The sequence below is a fragment of the Bombus fervidus genome, chromosome 1 (genome assembly GCF_041682495.2).
Source record: "Bombus fervidus isolate BK054 chromosome 1, iyBomFerv1, whole genome shotgun sequence".
Classification (NCBI taxonomy): domain Eukaryota; kingdom Metazoa; phylum Arthropoda; class Insecta; order Hymenoptera; family Apidae; genus Bombus; species Bombus fervidus.
In genome coordinates this window covers 17,991,378-18,004,685 of record NC_091517.1, presented here as the reverse complement: position 1 = coordinate 18,004,685, position 13,308 = coordinate 17,991,378, and the positions used below count along the sequence as shown (strand labels likewise).

At 38.6% G+C, this 13,308-nt stretch overlaps 1 protein-coding gene across 8 annotated transcripts in view; it reads left to right on the top strand.

Moving 5' to 3' along the window:
• Sox102f (transcription factor Sox102F) overlaps positions 1-13,308 on the top strand; it is a 206,341-nt gene that overhangs the window by 141,935 nt on the left and 51,098 nt on the right. The window lies entirely within an intron of this gene.

Below are 13,308 nucleotides of genomic sequence, written 5' to 3'. Positions count from 1 at the left end.
TAATATGTATGAACATTTGGACGTAAGTTATGGGTATACAAATTTTGTATGGTATGTTCACACGGTAGGTTCGAATACTTTTGTAAGCCAATGTCAGTAATCTTTAAGATTGTCAAAGAAATAAACGAGTAAATTTCAAATGATTATGCATACTTAAACATCGTACGTACAGAGAAACTCACTCATAATTCACAGATAAAACGTTAAGACACTCGACAAAATGAATTATATCTCGTAAAAATATCCATCTTTAATTAGAGACTAATTATATTAATTTAAAACGATTTGCATTTCAATAATTTAGAACCGCGAAAGACCGACCGTCCAACGAAATCGCTGGACAAACAACGCTCGAAACTTGGACCATCGATCACGAAATCACCCTGCATTCGAATCAACGTTCAAACTCCCTTTCATCCCCGCGATCCTCGTTTCTGTTTGTCGAATCGAGTTAACTCCGATCGACAGTGACGCACAGTGCGACTTCTTAAATGAATAATCTCGTGTCGATGAATCGATCGAAAGGGAGGCGCCATCGTGGGGCTTTCAACGTCGAAGGGAAAACAAAAAATCGAATCAAATCGTATCGTACACTGGGTTATGAATATCCCGCCGAATCACTGCGAGATAAGGCCGTACGTATTCGTATGTGCATGCGTTGCAACGCGCGTCGTAAAAATGATTTTTACGTAATGTCGGCCGCACATGCTAAACCGAGACGCCTCTGCGTTCTTTCTTCTGTTTCTCCCTTTCTCCGTACATTTAATTAACAGATCTCTTGGTCGCGCGTTTATCTTCGTATTATTCTTAACATTTGCCCGATCAAACGAGGGAACGAGCACGTTGTTGGTGCTCCAATTGTTCGAGAAACAATTTCTTTCGTTTGAAAAGGAAGCGTCGATTTTACTTGTTGCGTTTTTTTTTTTTGGATTTAAGTTCGGATTTCTACTTTCTAGATTCCGTAAATTGTAAGTCTTTCTTAGTGTCGTTTGCTTGACGATAATATTCTGTTATAATTGTATTCGTGTGGTAATTTCGTGTATTAAGATGAGGCAGGGTTAACCAAAACTTATTAAGATCTGCAAAAATCGAATCTTTTCTCGTAAATAAAGAGATAAAAATTAGTATTAAAAATGTTAAGAAATAGACATACATCAATCTCTGCTTGTCGCTTGGAATAAAATTTACAGATGTGATTATTTAAATGAAAGTCTTCTTCTAGTATTGGTTTCTTCTAAAACTGGTCATAATTCTACTGACATTAATCTATGTAAAGAAAGTTCGTCGTAAGCGTAACTTCCTCAGTCGAATTGGGCATTCTTGAGCAACGTGATATATTCTCCTCTTGGCAGAGAGTATTTGTTTTTTCAGTAAGCCTGATCCCGTGCTAGATTTCGGATTTTCGGCAAAATGTTGGAATCAGGTAAAAGCAATATATCATGTAGACGTTTATATAGAACATTCATGCGATGTAGACGTAAAGATATAGGCATGTACGTGTGATTTGGCGTATAAACGTATAAATTCGTGATTGATCGACGTATTTGAGGATCTGCATCGAGTTCACGGAAGTTGAAGTGTATCGTGAATAAATAAGAACAAATCTTTCTTTATTGGAATTAATCAACCAGTCACGTAGTCAATTACAATTTTTGATTATAATGCAATTTAGTTAATTCTTAACTGTAATCCTAAAACAATTGCCTTACATCCTTATTGACCTTATTTTCCTCAATTCTCATTTTATCTGTTTAGTATTGCATTATTGTATTATATCATTATTTTAACAATTATTTTAACAATATTACCGACGAACCAAACCTCATCTCGCATATTCCGTACACACATCGTAACACAATGCACGCTTCTAAGCACCCAATTGCCTATTACAATGACAAAAGTTTCGCTCGCTGATCAGCGTAACGAGGCAGGCAAACCGGCTGGCCGCGAATATCGAGAGGCAACGGCACAAAAGGCGCGGCATGCGTCCAAAGAACCACGACAATAATAGTTGCCGTCCGAAACGTCCAAAGGAATACATCAACTGTCTCACAGATCAACTAAACAAAGAACCCGTCTAATCTATCTAAACGTCTCCTCCAAAACCTGACAATTTTTCAAAATCAACCAACCTACGCATTCTTCTTTCTTCTTCCTCTCGATTATACCATCTGTATGTTACAAAAAATACAAATAAAGGAAACTGAAGAATGGGAAAGGGTTCGTGCGACGATTCACGGAATTTTTACGAAAAAGTCGATGTACATGACGAAACAGGAAAGAATGACAAAAGGTATAAACAAGAAATTTCAGAAGTTAGCCATCCACATCTGGATGGAGACAAAGTTAATGGAAAATTGGATGGCAAGGGATGACGAAAGACACAAATAAGCGACTTTACAAGTTAAGAACGGTTCGTGGGAAGCTTCGTGGAATTTACATATCTGAAATTTTCTCAGAGAAAATCGTGACAGATACTGTAATGAAGTGGAAAATGAGAAGAGTAGACAAATAGGAAATGAATAAGCGGAAATTAGGTAGGAATTACGTAAAGATTCGCTCGTTCGAAGGGTGGCTCAAAAAGCAACGTGAAGAACGTAAAAGACTAAGAAAACATATAAATAAGAAATTTCCAAACCTAGAAAAGCATCGCGCATTAATTCGTAGATCTTTTGCGAAGGAGTCGCGGCAGATAACTGCTCGAAGAGTGGAAAACCGTGTGGAAAGGGCTGACGGAGGTCCGCTGATAACGTATTCTCGGTACAGGGAGAAAGACTGACGGAAGATTGCTTTTACAGTGGCCGACAGCAGGCGTGTTGTCGGTTCTCGTGAATGTGGCTGCTCTCGTCGCTTCTGCATTTCTCCGTCGTCGAGTCGTGTCGTCGTGAAAACCGACGAGGATTCGGGCTCGGGCTTGGGACAGCTTCTCGAGGTTGCCTGGCTTGGCTAGCCTCTCTCTGACGATGATAGCGTCGCGACGCGACGACGTGCCTGACGACGCTGTTCATGACGTTCGTGTTTGTGTGCGTGGTTCGTGGTTCGGTGTGCGCGGGTGTGGTCCGCGCCCGCTCATACATAAACAAGAGATCGGCCGACGCGGCTTCAAAAGAAGAGACGTTAGCTGGGACTCCATTATGTAGAGCATATCCCACGGCGGTCCTATAAAGAATACTAACGATATGGCTTTCTCTCCTTGCCAAGGTTTCCCCGCTCCTTCGATTTCGGAGAGCGAGCTTGAGAACCCCTGACTTCTGTTCGAAAACACTACCCTTCCGTTAGGAAGCATGCTTGTTTTTCTTTTCCTTTTTTACGCGGGTCTTTGTGGTTGATTTTCCTTCAGTTGAGTTTTATTTAAGGGTTGTTTTGCTTTGTTTCTTGCGTAGTTGTGGCGTATAATGTCGCGTATTAGATACATATCGAACAGTTTAAGATGGGTGAAACGATTGGAAATGGTAATCGAGGGGAGAATCAATCGACTCTCGAGCATCGGAAATGGTCACGCGTGTCGGACAAACCGAGACATTTCTGATATTTTGATTGTTTCTTGGTAGACTTCGTAGATTTATTCTTTTAATTGTTAATCTCTTTTATTGAATTTGACGCATTTATCCAGAATTCTTATCATTCGTAATATTTAAAATTTCCGAACACTCGATCATTGTATCGTATTTCACAAACAGCTTTTCATCGCTCACTCACACGATCTTCTTTACAAGTCAAAGATAAGGCGACAAAATTCGAAAGTGAGAAAAATGAAACTTGTAGTAGCTACCGATACAAGGCTGTCTCAACTTTTCCGCAATTCCCCCAATGAATAATAACTTTTCTCACGACGGAAGATTTCTCCATCGCCCGATCATTCATCATTCTTTCAACGAAGCACGTGTAAACGTTGATTCACGTCGTGTTCGCCCGTATTATTTCTCTACCGCTTCTTTTGCTGCCTTTCCCGCGAATCATCGTGGAAGCAAAAGAAGTAATTGAGATAACGAGAACAGAGAATACGAGAAATACGAGAAAGTAAATTAATGATCTCTTATCGGTATTGTACGCGCGCCTCGAAGGCCCTTGGACTCCGACACCGCGAAATTAGTCAATAGCGCATACCTTCGTTCCTCGTATATCGCGTAATCAGTGCTTGCTTGACTTAATTATAAAGCACTCGGGGTACCGGAGCCGCTCCCATCGGTCCACGGAATATAATGAATTTAAAATTTAAACCGCGATCGCGCTCCTCCGCTTCCATTCTGGAAATTAGTTTGGCGTGTGGAACAATCGCGCATTTATGTATTCTTTGTTACATTTTATTCTGTACAGGGTCCGTTCTCTTTTTCTTTACTAATTCGCTAGCAACATCATTTCATGATCGTCAATTTTCTATAGCAAAATTCGCAATACGATTTAGTGTAATGAATGAATCATCAAACCGTCACACTTTTGTTCTGCTTTCTTCGGAGCTATTAATGATTTCACGGTAATTAACAATGTTCGTTAAACGCTTCGTTGCGCAAGATTTGACTTTTTAATTAACATTTAAATTACCTATAGACGATGGCAATTGGTGCTTTGTCTAACGTTATCACATTACACGTTGTTTTCTGAAATATAAAGACAGCAAGTGATTTCGTATAATCTGTTGATCATGTGTATATCCATGCACATCATAAATCACACGTAAAGTATCGATTTCATTTCGCACGATCCCTTAATTTTTTCCCGTGTCGCTCAATTTTCTCTGAAACAGCTTGGGAACTTCCGTTCCCCGAAGGTCCACTTTTCAAGAAAACGTCAGTGACCGCGCCCCTTATTAGACGTCCATGTCCCCGAGGACGTCTCGTGTGCATCGCAAGAACAGTGACGGAAGTCGACTCGAGTCACGCAGCCACGCTCGAACCTTTCTTCTCGCTGCCCCCTCTGCACCAACTGGAATACACCATCGCCACCCCTGCGCTGCTACTTGAGCCCGAACAGATGCTGCATCCCCAAAAAACCACACTCCCATTGTGCCACTAATAGAAAGTCAAGCGTCGGCTTACGGTTCTGGCTGGCGGTACGCGCGTTCGAAAAATTTCACTGCCGGTTATGCAGGCCCTTTAATTGGTCTCGACACGACCGAGGGGATCGAGAATCACCGATAGTGTAACGCGATTTTCGCGTCGATCCTCTGTGTCGAAGCGCGTCGATTGTTTCCGATTCGTTTTTGTCATCGAAAGAATGGCGCGTCCTCGTGGAAAATTTAGTGAATCGTTTTGTTTTAAAATAATCGGTTCTTCGAAGAAGCTTTTACGTGGTGAACTTCGATTGGTATTCGATGGTGTTTGAAGTTTGTGAAGTGTCATCGACGTTGAGATCGTCGAATGAACAAAATATTTCAAGTTGTATGTGAATATTAATCTTCGCAGAACAGAAACGCGTTTTTAGAGCTTATGACGATGAGAACACACGACTTCTGATAGGTGTGGACGCAAAGTAATTTAGTAAATTCAGAGGTGAATTTTAAATTTCTGAATGGGCATTTCATTCGCGGAAGTCACAAGTTTGTGACAAATGTCATTGGGATCGAGGCTGTCGAGTAGTAATCGAGGTATTAGTTAGTTTGTAAATGTTTGATTGAATCGTAAATACGTGCGTACGAAGTGGTTTTCTTTGGCTGAAATGAGTTTGACTTATCGATGAAACAACTTTATTAATTACAGTCTTCGCTGTTCGGAGTAAGACACTTCAGCAGAGTTTACGAGGCTTTGAGCTTCGCTTGTACAGATGTCTAGCGACTTGGAAAGCTTTTGATCGTAGAAAGTAGTCTTTCGGAAAACCGTTGAAACGGCGGAAACTGAGATGGTCGATACATTAACGAATCGATGACTTTATTCTCCGTTTACATAAAATCGAACTCTTAATTGCACTTCTTAAAATTCTGTTTCAATTTTTATTTTAACGATTCGTTTGTAATTAATTTCTTCACTATGGCGACTCAATTGTTTTCCACTACGCTCCAAATACTAGACAAAGCAGACTAATTCTGTTTTTTTTTTTTTTTTTTTTTTTCGTACAATATTAAACCACAAAATTCAAAATTAGAAGCTAATCTCAACTGTGCTTCCATTATGGAAACAACTAAAATAATTCATGAAATCGTGAATTTTTTATTTTTTATTTCCATCCCTGTTTCGATCCAACTACGTCGACCGTTAAATTGCGATTAAACAACATCGTCTTCGAATATAATATTTCAAGTATCCGCGATTCGCGAGTAACTTTGCAACTTCCATCTCTGGAAAAAAACATATTTTCCCACTCTTCGTCTCGTTTCATCATCGATCTTTGAATACATAGAAACTACAATGCAGGGATCACGAGGGAGGCGATAACAATCACGTGTCGTCGCACTCGGAGTGGAAATAGTTAAAGACAGAAACCAATCTCTCCCTCTCTTCCTCTCTCTCCTTCCTTTTTTCTCTCTCTCCCTTTTCCTCTCTCTTTCTCTCTCTCTCTCTCACTGATGTTTTTCATCTCGAAAAACGTTAGCACAATATCAGAGTAACACTCTGATCGAATCGTACCATTTCCTCGTTCCATTTCGACCAATACAGGAAGCAACGTTCGATCCAGAGCGAACGATAATGAGGCATTACGGTCGCATCTGCCGATGATATGCAAGCACAATTTTAAATGCAGCCATAACATTGGTTCCGATGATAATTTATCTATGTAATAAATGTAACTGGGATGTTCGACCTTTCCCGATAAGTCGAAGAGCATTGTATTCGCTCGTACGCCGAGAACGTAAGATAATTGCGTCTCGATTCTCGATTTACTATACGATCTAGAACCGAGAGCAATTTCATAATGACTCGCCACGATAGTCGTAATAACGCGATTAAACCATAACGCGATCAGTCTCATTTCCAACTGTATCTTCGTCTCGTTCCTTTTTCTCCCTGTTATTTCTCCGGCACAACGCTCGTGCAACCGATTCTTTCCTATTAATTACTTCACTTCCCTCTGCTATCTTTTTTCTTTTTTTACTTTTTTTATACTCGTCTATTGAGAAACTGGGCTCGTTGTTCCGTCGATTACATAGATAACTTCTGGGCTTCCAAGAATTTTATATATTGCAGTGTTCGAAAAAGGGAACGACAAAAAAGGAAGAAATAACTCGAGGGAGTAGAATCGTTCTAAGAAACTGATTTCGAGAAAGAAAAAAAAAAAAAAAGAAACGAAAAAGAAGAGGGAAAGGAAAGAAGAAGAAGGTTTATTATCAGCTTTTGTGCAAGTTTCTTTTTCATTGGAACGACCGGATCGAAATAGAACGCGACTGACATTTCCATCGGTGGAATATCGCGAATCGAGAGATAGCTGTTTGACAGGGAAAAATTACAGAGAGACACGCTGGAAGGGAGAAGCGACCTCCACGCGTGGAAGAAGGAGCAGAAAAAAATTACTTGTGTAATTGCTCATTTCAGCAAGTTAATGAATCGGTATCTGAATGAATGAAGATTGCATGGCGGCAAGCAAAAGAGAGAGAGAAAGAGAGAGAGAGAGAGAGATAGAGAGAGAGAGAGGAGAGGGCACTTGTCGAGCAGAAAAGGGGAGATCCGCTGATTTATCTCGCGTTCGCAACAGATGAGTCCACGGTTTATCGATGTCGGCCCACTATCAAACTCTTTGCTCTATGGAAGAGCCATGCACGTTCGAGAGCGCGAACTCTGATCTTCAAATTGTGCTTCACTAATTTCTTCGAATCGTACCGATCGAACGAACAAGCAGTGAAATTTATTCGCTTTCGTAACGCAAAGAGCACGCACAATTTTGTCCATTCGATAATCAGACAATATATTACGATTATTATTCTTTCAGATTGCGATTGTTTAGTCGTTCTCATAAAATATTTTCCATTTCCTTGCCCCTCGAATTTTACTAGAAAAACTCTTCGCGTGTATCATTTGCGAAAATACAAACGTACACAATGGGATTCTTCGAGAAGAAGAAATTTGTATGTATTATACATTGGCGACGGGACGCCCTCCTCTTTTTCGCGATTTTCTCGCACGATTTTGGTCCTTGACAGCATCTGGCGGTTAAAAATATTTTTTCCTCGTGTTTTCGTTCCGCCTCCTAGACGGCCTAGGCTTAGATCTGCGTTTCGCGGAGTAATTACGCGGCGCGCGAGACCTCTTCCTCCTCTCGCTCTGTCCGTCCCCCGCGACAGAAATACACTTCTCTTCTATAAGGACGCTAGGCGGGCGTGCGAGCGAACAAGCGAACGAGCAAGAGCGCGTAACACGACGAAAACGTGCCGCGAGAAATCTAGAACGCGCCCTCCGTCACGTTTAGACAATGGAAATGCAGAAACGAGCCGCGGAAACGTGACAATGATAGAAGCACGGCCTCCGCGTGAAATTTATCTCGCGATTTCACGCGGTCTGCACGAGCGCGCACCACCGAGCCGGTTTCCCGCCGCGCCGACTCGCGACGACGAAATTTTTATTACAAAGAACTACGTACATTGCATATTTTAGTGTTATAATAGAAAAATTTGAAAATGTTTTGATTTTATAAAATTATTAGACTTTAGGGAACGACGTTGAATTAGACGAATTTCTGGTTTGAAATATTATCGTTGTTAATTAGTATGTCCTGTTTAGCATCGTTTTATTTCCCAAGGCATGTTAAGATATTAAAATCTTCTTTGTTTTTTGCCGTTTGAGTAATATTACAAAAATTGTTATGAAATAATGACTAAATATCTTAAATTGAATGTGAGGAAACAAAGGCGACACGAAAAGATAATAACGACGAAACAACGTTTCGAAATTGTAGATAGGATGTTTGAAGTAAGGACCGCTATTGAACATTTATGGTGAAAAATATTTGTCTGAAAGAATCTTTTTAGCGAAATTTAAAATACGATAAAAATCTGGATGGAAAAATTGTTTCGAATTCAAAATGCTTTGAGGTCCGCAAATTCGTAATTATGTTATTTTTTCTAAAAATATAATGAACGTCAGAAATATTCCCCTTATCCAAACAGTCACATCTGTTGGTTGGAATAATAGAAATTCTATCATGTGGATGATGAAATTGCGTTGTAACATGTAAAGTATCTATTTTCCTTCTTTTAAAACGTCCGAAATAAAAGCATTTCCTGTTCTTAATGAGATAACCTACGCGATCAAAGTATTCGCTGTTGAATCGAAGCATTCTTACTAACGAGTTCATACGCCTTGACTTCTATAAATTTGTAATAGACATTTTCTGTGTATCTTGTTTTATAAAATTGTTTAGATAGTTAATGAAAGTGATAATTTATTGACGATAAGATCCTCTTCCGGCTGAAAGAGTTTTGGTGCAGGCAAACACCGACTTGATATAAATAGAAGCATTGATTTTGCTACGCTTTCTATCTTACGCTGCATCCAATTTAAAACATTGAACAGCCTACTTGCACTTTTTAGTGCAATGAAAATTTTTTCTTTTTTCGAAGCGTCGTTGCTGGTCTTTGAGCTGTTCCGCGGGTTAAAGAGTTTAACTTTACACAAGCCTGTTCAAATTACTCGGTTTCTCCTTTTAATTAACCGACTAAAACTTGGTTGCCTCTTTTAACCAAAAGACGCAAAGTTTCTGTGTCAAAACTCTGTGCCTTTTTCCTTTTTCCATTTTATTCTTCTTCAAAGATACAGATCCTATTCTCTAGAAATTTTAGTTTCAAAAGAACAAAATTTGTACGTAAGCTGTTAAGGGTACGATAAGTAATTTCTTGCCCGATGATTAATAACTTTTCGTTCGCCATCAAATAAAATTGTTAGATTTTTTTTATTCAGTTATATTTCGCGGTTACGACCAATTAAATTGAACTCTGACACTTACCCATGAATGAACTTTTGCTAATTGACGAAGCTTTTCCCACGAATAGATGACGTCGATCAACCCTTCCTTTCGTAAAAGTTGGAAGTCTCCGACGTAATAACGCGTCTTTAAATTTCGGCCAATGTCTCTGACGTAGTACTACGTCTTTTGCTACGTATCTTATCTGAAGAGGCAAAGGCTAAGACGAAGGACACTCGAGCTACGAATATGGTTGCTTACGGCTTACGCAATCGATTCTTCACTTTAAAAAGTCTGACTCTCGACAGTACACGCTGACGAATAAGAATGGCCGTTTGGTTTGTAGCAAGAATATTTAGACGTTAAACGCTAAAAACGTATAATCTGCGTAAAAATAGCTCCTCTCTTGTGTCAAACGCCGTCAAAGTATACGAATATAAACGGAGAAGAAATTCGGCATGTGTACCGCGATTATCTCGACTCCGGGATCAACGAGGACACCCTATGGACTTTCGACCATAGTCTGCTCATCCTAAATTCATCACGCAAGACTATTAAAGTTTGGATCCAGCAACTAAAATGAAAATTCGGAGCATAAATAATTATCTCCATTTTATACGTTTATATTATCCTGCTGTGTGTATTGTCAATATTTATTAATGTTTTATATGAAACATACTTTTTCGTAAAATTCCTCTATTTTAACAATATGCTACTCCAGCCACAATTCTTTCACGCATGGTCGATTCATCGGCGAAGAACTATACTGCTTTATTGAAATCCAGATTTTTCGGACGAGCTACGAGCGTACCACATGCTGCTTCTCGCGAAGAAGCACGTGTTCACCGCACCTAATCATCGAAGAGACGCGCGCGTGCATTCGTGTACGCGTAGCTTACGCGTTTCTCGCGACCACACGAAAAAAGTAATCTCCTACTCACGTATGACGAGGAAGAAAGTTATGTGAAATTCATCGACGCGTCCAGATGTCGATGGATAGAACGTTATCGTCGTGTTGAAGAAATTGGAGAACGCTAGAGAATTAGAATCGTACAGGGGTTGTCCGAAATTGGGAAAATAAGATTTCTTCTGTAAACATCGTTTTGTAGGTAATTATCGACTTGAGGATTTATCAATAATTGACAAAGCTTGACAACTTGATGATTTTTACTTAGAAGATCGGTCTAACATGAGATACCCACAACATTCAATTAATAAACGTTTACGCTTTGTTCGTCCGCACAAAATGGGTACATATTTCTGTTTGTAAAACAGGAAAACTACTTTGTTTCCTAGTAAAAAACAATGATGGAACACAATTAATTGTATAATTATCTAATTTGTAGTTTTTTTTTTTTTTTAGCTTAAGAAACTGATCCGATCTGAAGTATCATCCCATTTCCGGATTGAACAAGCTCGTAACATTTAAACCGTGACTGCTTCTCAGAATCAGATAATTGTATATTATTTCCCTGGACGAAAGATAGAAACAGCGATGTGATTCATAAGTCGATAGATATCGGTTTGTCTATTTCATAAGTGAAATTAATTCTGCTCTCAGAAACTATTCTATTTGTTAATTACCCTAGAACTAAAGTGTAATATTTTCCTTCTAAGAAGAGAATAAATATACGTTACGTATATTACCTCACGATCATTGTATTTCGATGGAATCTGATTTCAATTCGATTCATCTTTAGATTAAAGTAATACGCACTAAAAATTCTGACGTTTACAGAAATAGTTCTACGAAATATTCCTTCTGGAACAAACGTATGTAATGTACGTTATTCCTTCATATTATGAAACACAAACATCATAGTTTACCAGAAATAATATCCAGGAAAACAATGGAAACCGAAAAAATCTCTTTCTGGTGATTGCCGTGAATGATTTAATTCCTCCTCTAATTTAATTGTTCACGGTATTTATTGGATATCGTTTTTTTCAACTACAGGAAAAAAAGAAAGATTCCGAAAGAAATTAAATCTAATAGAATTTAATAGAACAATTTTCCTATTTCTAATTATGTATAAGACCGAGGAGAACTAATTTTACTGTCAAATGAGGCCTGATTTGAAGATAAAAAAGAACAATTTTCTAATTATGGAAAAAATAAAAGTTGTTATCCTTAGACTAAAGATTAATTGGCGTAAAACCTGAACTTTATACTAATGACTCATTTTTCTAAGGAAATAGATAGTTTTATCAAGAAGAAAACGTGATTCGGTCAAATATAGACATCACGGGAGACAATAAGAATAGTCGACGGTAAATATTAAAAATATGTATCGTGTTCAGAAATAAAAATCAAGCAACAGTCGATCCGATTAAATTTCTCGACAAGAATGGTCGATTTGAATAAAAGAACACGATTTCGGAATATCGGTTCGTCGGATGATTTTGGAGCTAAAAGAAGTGCTGGATCGTTGAGTTGACCTCGCAACCTTCGCTCATCTTCACCAGAAGTCGAAGATAATCGGCCGACCATTTCCCCCGCCCGGCAGTCCCGCCGATTGATGGATAGACCGTGTTACAACACGCGCACACAACAATAATCCACGCTTAATAATCACGCTCGATTATTGCGCCTTATGTTCGATTATGTAATTCTCTACGGAGCATCACGAACTCTCGGCCGGGTCCGATCGATCGCGAGATTTAGATTTAGATTTGGTAATTTGGAGACGGAAATTGGTGGACTAGTCTGGACTAGAGTCCGTTGCTAAATTACTGACAGATAGAGTTTAGACGATGTATTCGGTGAATAGGTGTAAGGAGGCGATCTCGAGATTTCTACTGCTGGACTGGAGTTGGTGTATATCTATCTGTCCTTGAATTGAGTTCAGGAGATGGGTTAGAAGGATGGATTGGTAATAGGGTGCGAGATGTTGGTATAATTGTTTTTGGAACGATGGTATATATTTCTAGGTTAATATTTTATTATTATTTATTATTTATCCATTAATGCACGAAAGGATTATTGGTCCTAAAATTGTGGTTGAGGCTGAGAAACAAAAGTTTGCAATAATGGATGAGAATTTGAGATTCTGTACAATTATTTTTAAAATGATATTGTGTGTCTTCCGTTCGTGGAATTAATTGTACAATTTTTGACTAATTTTTTATGTAAAAAATAAATATTGTAACCACGTATCTTTAAATTAGGTTTAAGAAATGACGGAGGAAGATGCATAGATAATTGGAGATAGAATGTTAGGGAGATTTAAGTTAATATTCCTTAAATAACTTACGACGATTAAAGTTTCTTATTAATATTTAGAAAGAAATGGAAGAATTTTGAGTAAAACCTCTTATGCCGTGTAATATTCTGATGACTATGAAAATTACTTGTTGACATCTTACTAGCTATTTTAAGGAATATGAAACAGTGACTGGTAATGTGAAAGACGTCAGAGTAATTTTTTTGTTACTAGTTTCAACATTGTTACTATAAGCGTGAAGACAAAGATCAATTGATTT